Genomic DNA, 12,654 nt, shown 5'->3' on the forward strand with positions numbered 1-12,654 from the left:
AAGTTGCTTTTATTGTATTTTGGGGTCGTTCTTCTCTCTTTTATGGATATTTCAGATTTTTGTAGATTAAAATTTTGCACCGCTAAACATATGCTATCAGTTTGCAGAATCAGTATTTCTGAATTTCGTTTAAATACCATTATTTATTTTCTTTTGAGGGATTTTATTCAGTGCTTGGCGCCTAGTGTTGAAGTGAAAGGTGGTTGAGCATACTTACCTGGCACAGGGGACACCGTGATCACGAAGGCGGTTCCCCCAAGGTGAGGCTCACCATTGCACTCCGGTGGTGCTGACCCTTGCGATTGACCCAAATGTGGTCAACTCGGGTGCGCAATTTTTGGTAGCGAGGGACTGCGTTCGCGCTATCCCTCTAATAATCCTCAGTGTCTGAAAATCCTTTGAAGAGAAACCGTTTTCCATTAGGAATACCAAAACTGCTCTGAAGCTGACCGAAAATAATCTGGGTTTAACATCCCAACTTCACGTGTTGATATTGTTCATGCATGATGCTGTGCATGTGCAGTAGAGGTCATTCATATTGATTTTTCATTTTTTTTATGCAACTTGGTAATATCTTTTAAGGTTCAAGAAATGTAAAAACACTAAGAAAACTTCAACAAAAATGAGACCATTTCGACTAGATGTACCTTTTCATTTTAATGCTATTTATGTATGGCATTTCCATACAAACATTTGTTTACTTCACTTTTCCTTTCATGTTTAAATAAATTTTTTGTTCATAAACTATGGATTTGGATTATGTAAATCATTTGTTTTCCATAGCTATAACTAAATCTTTGCAGAAACAGTAAATCCCCGTCTTTAGCCTCCTTTTGTGTCATTTGTGCATGTTTGACCACACAACCATGAAAGAGTTCATAATAAACCAAATATTCCTATGTAGCTTGATTTTAGAATAATGATTACTTATTAAATGTGCACTGCCTTATTGAACTCCAGATAAAATAGGTCTTGGTTCACTAAAGATCACATCCACAGCAACTTACTGCTGCAAGGGAATATTGTTATTGATTTGGCAACTTTCCATGAACACAGTGCAGTAGATGACCCAGTTGATGACTTTCCCTCTGTAGGTGATGCTCTTGACAAAACAATTTGGCTGGTCTTCAGTCAATACCTAGGGCATCAGCCATATTTATCCGCCTACCAGTGACCTAGCGGACAGTCATAGAACTGTGAGGTCGGCTTTCACCAGATATTGCTGACAAAAATTATAGTTGTGTTATTGTGTTGCATTTAGAACTATGAGGTGACCGTTCCCCAGGTATTGCTGACAAAAATCAGAGTAATGTTACCGTGTTGAACTTCGAAAAGCAAGAAATTATTTCTGCATGGAAATTAAAAGGCATGAAAGGAATCTTGGACAATTTTCAAATCTTTACTAAACTCATAAACACCTCTCACTTTAGTTTTGAAGAGTTATAAAAATAGAAAGCAGATATACTCCTTGTCAACCTCCAGTCCAGTTATCAAGATCAATGGTTGTGCAGTAAATTGGGCCGAGATGGATGGTTTCAGATTTTCAGCAAGTAGAATGATAACCATAGACTTTTGCTGTATGAGAGGAGTCCATCCTGATCCAGATCTGTTTATACATGAGCAGAGAATTCCTTGTGTTGGTGAAGCAAGATTTCTTGGTTTGATTTTTAATAGCAAGCTGACTTTGATCCCACATCTGAAACACTTCAAAACAAAATGCTTGAACACGCTGAAGGTGCTGAAAGTTCTGTCACAATTTTTGTGGTGCAGACAGAACTGTGAAGTTGAGACTATACAAAGCTTTATAGTCTTTTCAAAATGGACTTATGGGTAGGAAGTGAACACCTCAGTAAAGCATCATGTGTAGCCTTAAAATGTTTCAATTCATTGCATCGTGGAGGAGTAAGATTGTCTACAGAAGCATTTAAATCATCTCTCACTGAGAGTATGCTTGTGAGATGCCTGTAGATGCCCGTGGATCTGCTGGTTTGGAGCTGGTACAGATTTCAGGGGCTCCCAAAGTACTTATCCAGCATTTGTATGAGAAATGAGAGCCCTTTGCAGTTTTATGGAAATCACCCCAAGCAACCCCAGCCATTTGCTTTTAGAGTAAAATGTATAACCCATCAACTAAATATCCCAAGGATGGAGGCTTTACCAGCTAGGTAATTGGCTACCTCCCCCTGGAACCTTCCAGAGGTAGAATTTTTGGTGATATTTTAATTCAGCAAGAGCAGAAACGTCCAGGAGGCAATGAAATCGATATTTTTAGATCATTCCCCATAACATGATAAGTCTGTTGCAGTTTTCACAGATGGCTCAAAGTCACATGCTGACATCAGCTTTAGAGTGGCCTTCGCTGATGTAGAAGAAGCATGGGATTATCATCTGTTGCATCTAGTTTTACAAGAGAACTGCTTAAAGGAAATTTTAACTCGGATTGGAAAGTTTTACTATATATTGTGACTCGAGGTGTTCAAAGTTTTACTATATATTGTGACTTGAGGTGTTCGTCAGTCTCTAGAATGTTTTATATCGCTATACTCATTGATTTTAGAGATATTGGAATTATTGTTGTTAGTGAAAAGAAGAGGTAAAGAAATAAATTTTTGCCGGGTGCCTTCCCATGTTGGAGTTGTTGGGAATGAGCAAACTGATCAACTTACTAAGTCAGCAGTCCCCTCTCCAGGAGCCAGAGATAGCCCCTACCATATAAGGATCTATTTCCTCGTTTAGATCGTAAATTAGAGACCTTTGGCAGTCCCTTTGGAAAAATGTTGAAACATATCAGAAGATGCACAGTATAACTTCATCAGTATCTCCTTGGTCATATCCCTATATGTCAAGGAGACTAGAAACGATGCTATGCAGGCTAAGGATTGGACATACAAGATTGACTCTTGGGTTCTTGTTGTTAGGCAGAAATCCTCCATTCTGTGAGGACTGTATTTCCTTAGAGGTCACATTGTTAACTTTTTTCTAAACTCTGCAATATATTTACAATATTTTGATACATCATTGTTTACAACATTACATAATACAGTACAATCCCCGTAGGGGGGTTAGTGCCATCAGTGCACCTCATTTGGTGCAATGTAGGCATTACCTAAGGTTCTTTGCAGCGTCCCTTTGGCCCCAGCTGCAACTACTTTCATTCCTTTTACTGTACCTCCGTTCATAAGCTGTTTCTACCATCTTACTGTCCATCCTCTCCTAACAATTGTTTCATTACTGTCAGTTTCCATTTCAGTGCTGAATGGCCTATGATGCCCCAGTGCTTGCATAATGCCAAAATTCTATATAAATCAAAATACAGTACAATAAGTGTGTGACACGTGTTTTAAAGTGTCATTTGTAGTACTTATTAGTCCTGAGAGCCTTAGATGGACGTCTCGTGAAATAAATCTCATTGTTCAGTAACTTGTGCCAAAATTTCTTATGTACCTAAATCCCCAATAAGTTTGGAATAACATGCAGGCTTTACACTCAGTCCAAATCGAGGTGACCTTTCTGTGTTGCTTCGATATTCCCTCAGGTTTGCTAAAAACAAAACATACAGTTTGTCCGTTCATAGTGTTGATGAGAGCGCCTCAGTGGCGTGGTCGGTATGGTGTTGGCGTGCCACCTTGGTGGCCGCGAGTTCGATTCTTGGGCATTCCATTGAGGAGTTAGATATGTGTATTTCTGGTGATAGAAGTTCACTCTTCGACGTGGTTCGGAAGTCATGTAAAGCCGTTGGTCCCGTTGCTGAATAACCACTGTTCCATGCAACGTAAAAGCACCATACAAACAAACAAACATAGCGTTGATGAGAACTGTGGCAGTGCATAGATTTCGTGGGGTTTTGAATCTTAGGTTGAATAGAAACATCAGAGCTTGTATATATTGCCTGTCATGGGTTTCCTCTTTTCAATCACATAAGCAAATATCTATCATTGAATATAGAGAAACAATGAAATTGTCTTGCACCATATATGTTTGAAATGCACTTTACTTTCTTGTTAGGAATCAACATCTGTTTTCGGTTTTAAATTCCCGCTGCCTTTTTCATCGGGCGATCGAAGCACCACCAAACGGGAATCGTGAGAAATGTTTGACATGGCTGCTGCTGGCTTGTGTTCAACGTCGAATTGTAATTTGCTAAATTAACAGGGTAAAAGTAGCAGTTAAGAAATTGATGATGATTGAAATGATAAGGGGCATTGTCCAGAGGTTTAAAATAACGTTTATTTCTGTAATATTTGTGGACTGAATGCGATCTAACCCCCAGGGGGTCAGGACTTCTCTGCACACTACCTTTTATTGATCTTCGGAAAATTCTATTATTATTTTTTGGGGTCGTTCTTCTCTCTTTTATTGATATTTCAGATTTTTGTAGATTAAAATAGTACACTGCTTAACGTATGGTATCAGTTTGCAGAATCAGTATTTCTGAATGACGTATAAGTACCATTATTTATTTTCTTTTGAGGGATTTTATTCAGTGCTTGGCGCCTAGTGTTGAAGTGTAGGAGGGTTGAGCATACTTACCTGGCACAGGGGACACCGTGATCACGAAGGCGGTTCCCCCAAGGTGAGGCTCACCATTGCACTCCGGCGGTGCTGACCCTTGCGATTGACCCAAATGTGGTCAACTCGGGTGCGCAATTTTTGGTAGCGAGGGACTGCGTTCGCGCTATCCCTCTAATAATTCTCATATCCCAAATTGATGAAGAATGCTAGGGAATACATTTGGTTTCTACTCTCCACTTCTTGCATCCTTTTAAATCGGAACTTTCTTAGGGGAATCCTGCTTCCATGAGGATTACTGCCCAGACCCGTTCAGCAAAGATGCATAATATCATAAGAGTCACCAAACTAAATCAAATGATTAATAAACCTACTAGAGTTAGTCCCATCTCATCCACACTACTAGACGTTTTAATAACTAACAAGCAGGAAAGTGTTATTAACATGGAGGTAAACCCAAGTATTGTAGCTGATCATGAACACATTTCATTTATCATAGATATTAAGAAGCCAAAACGTAAACCAGTCACGGTAACCTCTAGGTGTTTAAAATATTATTCTGCAGATTTGTTGTGCAATACATTGCTAGACCAAAAACTAATTCTAGATACAATCATGCATACTGATGACACAGATATTCAAACAGGAATTTTCAATGAAGTTTATAATAGTGCTTTAGATAAATGTGCCCCAATAACCACGTGGGAAATAAGGAGACCCAGTGCGCCTTGGATAGACGATGATCTCAAAAACAGAATGATTGAAAGGGACAAAATGCAAGAAAGGCTTAAACAAAATAGACAGGATGAAAATCTAAACAATGAGTATAAGGAAATGAAAAAACTCACCAATTCTAAGATGCGTACTGCCAAAGCTTATTATAACAAAGACAAGATCAAGAAAAGTAAATCTCGTAAAGAAACATGGAAAATTATGAATAATATTGTACCTACTAAATCAAATAAAAAGATTGAATACGACAACCTGCTAGAGCAGATCAATTTAACCAATACTTTGCTAATGTAGGAAAAATAACTTATGGTAAAACGCAGGAAATGCTACAAAAGTACGAAAATGAAGAAGATAGAACCACTCAAACTAATCTTGGTAATAATATAAGATTGTTTAGACCTCAACCAGTTACAGTAGAAACAATAATATTAACAGTTAAGAGCTTGAATAATAGTAATGCTTACGGGACGGATGGTATTCCTACCAGCTTTCTAAAAGATTCCCTTATAGTTATTGCATATTATATCACAGTTATTATAAATACATCGATTGTAACTGGGAAATACCCTTCTATTTGGAAACAACCACTCGTAAACCCTCTTCACAAGGAAGGAGACAAGGACGACCCTGGTAATTACAGACCTGTTTCTGTCCTTCCGGTGTTATCGAAGGTAATGGAAAAGATTGTGTGTAATCAGCTAATGGAACATCTAGAAAAAAATAATTTGATTTCTAACACTCAACATGGATTCCGTAAAGGTTTATCAACAGAAACAGCTTTGATGAAATTAACAGATGAAATTTATAAAAATATTGATAGAAAAAAAGTTTCCATATTAATTTTATGCGACCTATCAAAGGCATTCGATAGTGTTAACCATGATGAAATGTGTAAATCTCTTAAGGAACATCACATTGATACTTTTTGGTTTCGAGATTACGTGGGAGATAAGAGTCAGGTAGTTAGATTAGGAGACGTAAATTCTTGTATTGAAAAGGTTGAATTTGGGGTCCCACAGGGATCTGTCCTAGGCCCAATTCTTTTTTTAATCTACGTTAATGATATGATTAAATACATAGAAAACTGCCTGTTAATTCAATATGCTGATGACACCCAAGTTCTTTTGGCTGATCAATTAGAAAATCTAGATGCCTTGATTAAAAGGACTGAACTAATATTGCTCAAAATTAAGAAATATTTTCTAAGGAAAGGGCTATTATTAAATGCCACCAAAACACAGTGCATGTTTGTGGGTAGCTCACAGTATATTAGCAAAATTCCAGATGACATTGTAATAAAATGCGATGGGGATAAAGTAAAGATAAGTCAAAACATGTGAAAAAATCTAGGTCTACACATGGACAGGTATATGACATTCAGTACTCACATTGACGAGCTGAGTAGAAAAGTCAGTGGCATTCTAATGTATCTAAGTAGAGTAAAAGATTACTTTGATGATACTACTCGAGCCTTGATTGTGGAAAGCCTGGTCCTGAGTGTAATAAACTACTGTATTAAGATATGGGGAGTAACAAATGATATGCACATGGAAAAAGCTAAAAAAATCCAAAACTTTGCAGGTAGAGTAGCCGTTATTGGGTGAAAAAACACGATCACATCACCCCAACCCTCCAGCAATTAAAGTGGATAAAATTAAAAGAAAAGTGTATGTACGATGTTTGTGTTTTTGTTTTTAAAAGTTTGAGAAAAGAATATCCCAACTGGCTATACACATTTCCTACAGTTGGTAATTGTAGGAATGCATTAACAAGACAGAATGAAAATCTATATGTAGACAGCTATCGAACAGATTTGGGTTCACGCTCGATGGCAATAAGGGGCCCAACTTGCTGGAATAAATTATCTCTGGAATTAAGAAAATGTATAGATGTTAGTTCTGATTTATTCAAAAGGAAACTTAAGCAATACTTCTTAAATTTTACTTGAATGTATATATATCCTAGAATTTTACAATCCAATTATTGTGAATTTTATGTAAATAATTTATATTGTAATGTAGCAGAATAGCCATTTTATAATGGAATAAAGGTTTTTGACTTTGACTTCTACCTCTGTTGATAATGTTTTCCTTGCGTAGTAGAGATCGTTCATATTGGGTATGTTTTGTTGTGTGCAGCTTTCTGCTTTTAAGATTCAAAAGAGGTGAAAGCACAAAGGATAGTGAGAAAACCATGAAACCTACGATATTTCGAGTAGATAGACTTTTTATTTTTAATACTATTTATGGTTTGTGGGGGAGGGGAGGGGTTGTTGTTGCCGGCGGTCGGCATTTTCATACGAATATTTTTTGCTTCAACGTTAATTGTACATTGCAGTTTGGTATAATTTCTAGTATATATAGTTTGAAGACACCTTAGCAATTATATTGCAACAATGTATTTCATCATAACTTTTCAAGTAATGATTATAATGTTCAAAAAGTTATCACAAAGAGAAAAGAAAAATAAAGAACCATAAATTTATCACAGATGATATGGAAAAGGAGGAGGGTTTGAATTGGCGTAATAGAAACATAACAGACAGAGAACCTCATTGGACGACTACAGATGATTCTGTTAATATAAACATTTTTAGCTGTATTGTCTCCTTGCCCCTGGGCATGCTTAACAGCATTCAATCTTGAAATCTCGACCTTGATAGAATAAATTTTCAGTTTCTTCGAGGTTTACGCAGACTGATATTCTCATAAAGGATCAGTTAAATTTTATAGGAAAATTGGTGTTTGTGATTCCCATTTTAATCGAAATTATTAATGATGAATTATATACTAAAATTTCTGTGAAAAAATATGTATTGCAATATTTGATACTGGACACGTATGGCACCAGGGCAGTGACCTAAAACAACGGCCCAAGTTTCTTCCAAAATTTTACGAATCCAAGTTGACTAAATTGCCAGTATCATCATGTTCTTTTTAGTGGTTTTTAAGACATACTGAACAGATTTGGTTCTACACTGTTTATGGAATGGGTAGGGTGACCATTTATTTGAGATGTGAAATGGGGACACCCTTATAAATTAATAAGTACGTATAAGTGATGCATAAGCATAACCCTAGTATTTATATATTATATATATATATATATATATATATATTATATATATATATCTATATATATATTATATATATCTAATATAATATATAATGAGAGATTGGAGAAAGTCCTGTACATACAAATTTATTTCTATTCATGAACGTTTGAGCTTTGCAGGCGAGTAATGTTCAATCTGTAAATATAGAGAAACAATGATATATTCTTGTAACATGCATGTTTAAAATACATTTTACGCTCTGGTTAGGAATCAACACTTGTAGATTAATCCAGCCTTGTGCTCGGTTGAACCTTATATGATTATTGCCGAGATTTTAAATTCCCGCTGCCTATTGATCGGCGATCGAAGCACCACCAAACGGGAATCGTAAGAAATGTTAGACAGGGCTACTGCTGGCTGGTGTTCAACTTCGAATTTTAACTTTGAAAAATTGACGGGATGAAATTAACGATTCTGGAATTGACGATAATTAGCATGAGAAGGGTATTGCACCAAAGTGTAGAATACGCTAATAACACTTGAGCTGTAAAATTGGGGGATTGAATGCGACCTACCAGGGCTTGTCTCTACCTTTTATATGAATGTCTTTGGAAGATTCTTTCATTATTTTTCTTTCGTACTTCTCCTTGATGGACATTTCAGATTTCTATAAATGAAAGTTATGCATTGCAAAAAATGTGCCATCGATCTGCATGACCGAGATTTCCAAAATATTCATGATTTCCATTATTTAATTGTGGTTCATGGATTGTGTTCAGTGTGCGGCATGTGTGCAATTGAAGGGTGGTTGAGCAAGGAAGGAGCAAATGAACACATACAAAGGAAGTACTACCTAGCCTGCACTAGAACATTGGTGGACTATGCTGCCCCCACTCTGATGAGGCTGACAGAGGCTCAGAAAGAATCACTGGAGGTCATTCAAAACAATGCAATGAGGCTCATGCTAGGAGCACCTACATGGACAAGGCTGTGCAACCTCAGGCTTGAAATTAACTTGCCAAAACTAGAGGATAGGATTGCACAGCGAAATGCAAGCACAATGGCCAAGATGTTCCTCTCAGAAAGAGACTCCATCTCTAAGAAAAGAGCAAGAGAGGAACTTGCTAAACACCCAGAGATTCAAACTTCGAGTTCCTATGGTAAGGACCAAAGTGACAACATCAAGAGTCTAGGCATGGCAGAAACACTGCTGCAACTAGGTCCAGACACAACACAGGGCACACAACAACTACCACCCTGGAAGAAGGACACTGCAATATACAAATACACAAGCCTGCCAAGAGCAAAAGAGAACTGCACAAGAGAAGAGCTAAGAGCGGCGGCCTATGAAGCAATCAGAAACACTGAGACTATAGGGGCACAAACATACTACACTGATGGCACTGTAGATCCTGAGAATCAAACTACGGGAGCTGCAGTATATTCAAGAAACTTCACAGCCTGCTGGAGGACCTCCAACCACGCCTCCACTATGCAGACAGAGTTAACAGCAATAAGACAGGCACTGCTGTACTCACTGGAGAATGAAGAAGGGCCTGTAATCATCCACACAGACTCAAAGTCCTCAATGCAAGCCCTGCAACAACAGAAAAATAAAGAAAATAAGGCACTGCTGGCTGGAATTAAAACACTGCTACACCAGCACAGCGAAAGAGGAAGACCTGTCACCTTAAACTGGATACCCAGTCACATAGGAATTCCAGGCAACGAGAGGGCTGATGAGCTAGCCAAAAGTACAAAACACATTGACAGAGTGCAAATACATATACAACCTGCACTGCAACAAGTCAAGAATGCAATGAAACCACTCTGCAAAGAAAAATTGCTAAAAGACCATCGTGAGTGGGTAGAAAAGAACTCACTGTCTGCCAGATGGTATAAGACATCGACTGGTCTAGTGCCTCCTCCCATAGACAGGCACACACCAAGAAAACTTGCTGTGATCATCCACAGACTCAGGCTAGGATATAAAGCCTGCTGGGAAATTGTGGAAAACAGTGTCAGACCATGTGAACACTGTCAAGAAGAAACACAGCAACCACTCCTTCACTACCTGCTGGAATGCAGAGAAACAGCACAGCTAAGAGGTGCAGCACAAAATGAAGTACCTGCACAAGATGCTGAGCATGCAGCTGCCACAGTCACAAAGACAATCATTGAAAACTTAGAAGAGCATGCCCAGGTGCTCTACAACCTACCTCCACCAAGGTAATCAAACTAATAAGTGACATCAACCACCCTCATCACATCCCCTCACTGTAAGGCTCTATCCACATCATCCACTATCATTCTTTTAAAACTTTACCTACAACTGAAATCCTCCCGCAGGGACCCAAGGGAGTAAAGGGTTGGACAACCCCACCTGCACCGCTTCTCTGATATTCGAAAGCCTTACATTCCTTCAAACTTCTACTATAATATGACATGATGGCCCACTCTTACTGACACCATCATCCTTCCCCTGTCCACTCCTATCTCTACAACTAAAGATATTTCCAATTTCAAAAAACTAACCGTGTACCTAAAGAATCTTTTCAGATCACCTACGGGCCGAACAAGGGAAAGGCCCGTGCCAACAAAAAGTGTTGGCTTAATACAACAACAACAACAAGTGGTTGAGCATACTTACCTGGCACAGGGGACACCGTGATCATGAAGGCGGTTCCCCCAAGGTGAGGCTCACCATTGCACTCCGGTGGTGCTGACCCTTGCGATTGACCCAAATGTGGTCAACTCGGGTGCGCAATTTATGGTAGCGAGGGACTGCGTTCGCGCTATCCCTCTAATAATCCTCATTAATGAAATGTGCAATGAATGCATTTTTGTTACAGCCTAACTGATTATGAAAAACCTAGCTATGACCACTTCTTCCCTGCCATTCTTCATTAGGAATACTGAAATCAGTTCTTAAACTGACCCAGTAAACCTGGGTTTAGCACTCCAACTTCCCGTTATCGTATTGGTTAAGCATGCTACTTGCATATGTACTATAGATTGTCTATGGTGGATGTTATATATCGTATGCAGATTTGTAACTTCAGATGCAATTCAGAATGCTTCATCAAGCTTTTGAAGCTAAGCAATCAGCTGAGGATGACCCTTTCCCTGATTCTTGTCATCCAGTAAGTATTCGTACAAATTTTGCATTTTGCTGTAGGGTTGTTGAGAAAATTCTTGATGAACTTAAATTGAAGAACTGGATTTTTTCTTTCCTTGTTTTTTAAAAAAGGTTTCCAGTGTGTTGTCTCCTAAGATTAGTAGATTCTATAGGTTTTTATGTCGACTATTATCTTTGCAGATGGTCACAAGTGCCTTTTCCAAAGAATGGCTTATATGCAGAATGAAAACTACAGTCTACAGAACAATTTCTATTCTCCCTGTGCTCTCCAGAGATGCTGGAAAACTTATTTTTGAGCCACTGTATAAGTATGTGGAATCTAGTTAGGTGCCAGCGGTGCTCTTTTAGATTTGACATACCACTTGCAAGAGAACCTTGATAAGGGTTTTGAGTATAGAGTAATTCAAATAGATTTTAGTGCTGCTTTCGATTTAGTATTTATTTAATAAATTTATTACGCCCAAAGACGTCGAACAAAGTTACATATTAGCAGTTACATACAGTACATCAGAAATCAACATAAAAAAAAATTACAGCATTGAATCATTGGTATATCAGTTACAAAATAACATATATGAGATCGTATTCTATTATCACAACAACTGCAACAGACAGTTTAGCAGCCACCAAAGTGAGGATGACGAGTCAAAATTACGTCTAGGTGGTCATCTTTGAGTAAATATTGGCAGGTTTGAAGTAAATTTTGTCCTTGAGGTAACAGATTCCTGACAGTGGGGCAATGAAGGCAGTAGTGTTCAAGGTTATTGGCATTAGCAAGGTTACACAGTTTACATGAGGTGTAGTATGGTATATCTAGGGTCTGTCCAACCTGCCACACAGGACAATATCCCAACCTTATCCTGGCACTTACGACATTATGCCTACGCACCATGAGTCCACGTCGCCGGTACTTGTGACGGCTCTGCAGAAAGTTATCATGATGTTGTATGGAAACACTAGTGCCCCTCTCTGCATCCCTACGCTGTACTGTACAGGCAAAAGCTGCTGAATATATTCTATGTTTAAGGCAGCGAAGTGAGGGCTCAACATTTCTGTCATCAAGGTGCAGCATGCAGGCAGCTTTAGCAAGACTGTCCACCATGTCATTCCCAGCAAGCCCAATATGGGAGGGCATCCACATGAAGGACAAGACAAGCGAGGCATTGTAAGCAGCAACGAGTTGACACAATATGTCTCGCACAACACGGCCACAGCTGGG

General features: G+C 38.5%; 3 non-coding genes across 3 annotated transcripts; all 3 read left to right on the forward strand.

Moving 5' to 3' along the window:
• Positions 1-209: 209 nt before the first annotated feature.
• On the forward strand, positions 210-372 carry LOC135223359 (U1 spliceosomal RNA). The gene has a single exon (XR_010316483.1). It is a non-coding gene; the product is annotated as a U1 spliceosomal RNA (small nuclear RNA).
• A 4,150-nt stretch (positions 373-4,522) lies between these two features.
• On the forward strand, positions 4,523-4,685 carry LOC135223368 (U1 spliceosomal RNA). Its single transcript, XR_010316491.1, has one exon. It is a non-coding gene; the product is annotated as a U1 spliceosomal RNA (small nuclear RNA).
• A 6,253-nt stretch (positions 4,686-10,938) lies between these two features.
• LOC135223362 (U1 spliceosomal RNA) lies at positions 10,939-11,101 on the forward strand. Its single transcript, XR_010316486.1, has one exon. It is a non-coding gene; the product is annotated as a U1 spliceosomal RNA (small nuclear RNA).
• The last annotated feature ends 1,553 nt before the right edge of the window (positions 11,102-12,654 follow it).

Source organism: Macrobrachium nipponense, chromosome 8 (genome assembly GCF_015104395.2).
Source record: "Macrobrachium nipponense isolate FS-2020 chromosome 8, ASM1510439v2, whole genome shotgun sequence".
Classification (NCBI taxonomy): Eukaryota; Metazoa; Arthropoda; class Malacostraca; order Decapoda; family Palaemonidae; genus Macrobrachium; species Macrobrachium nipponense.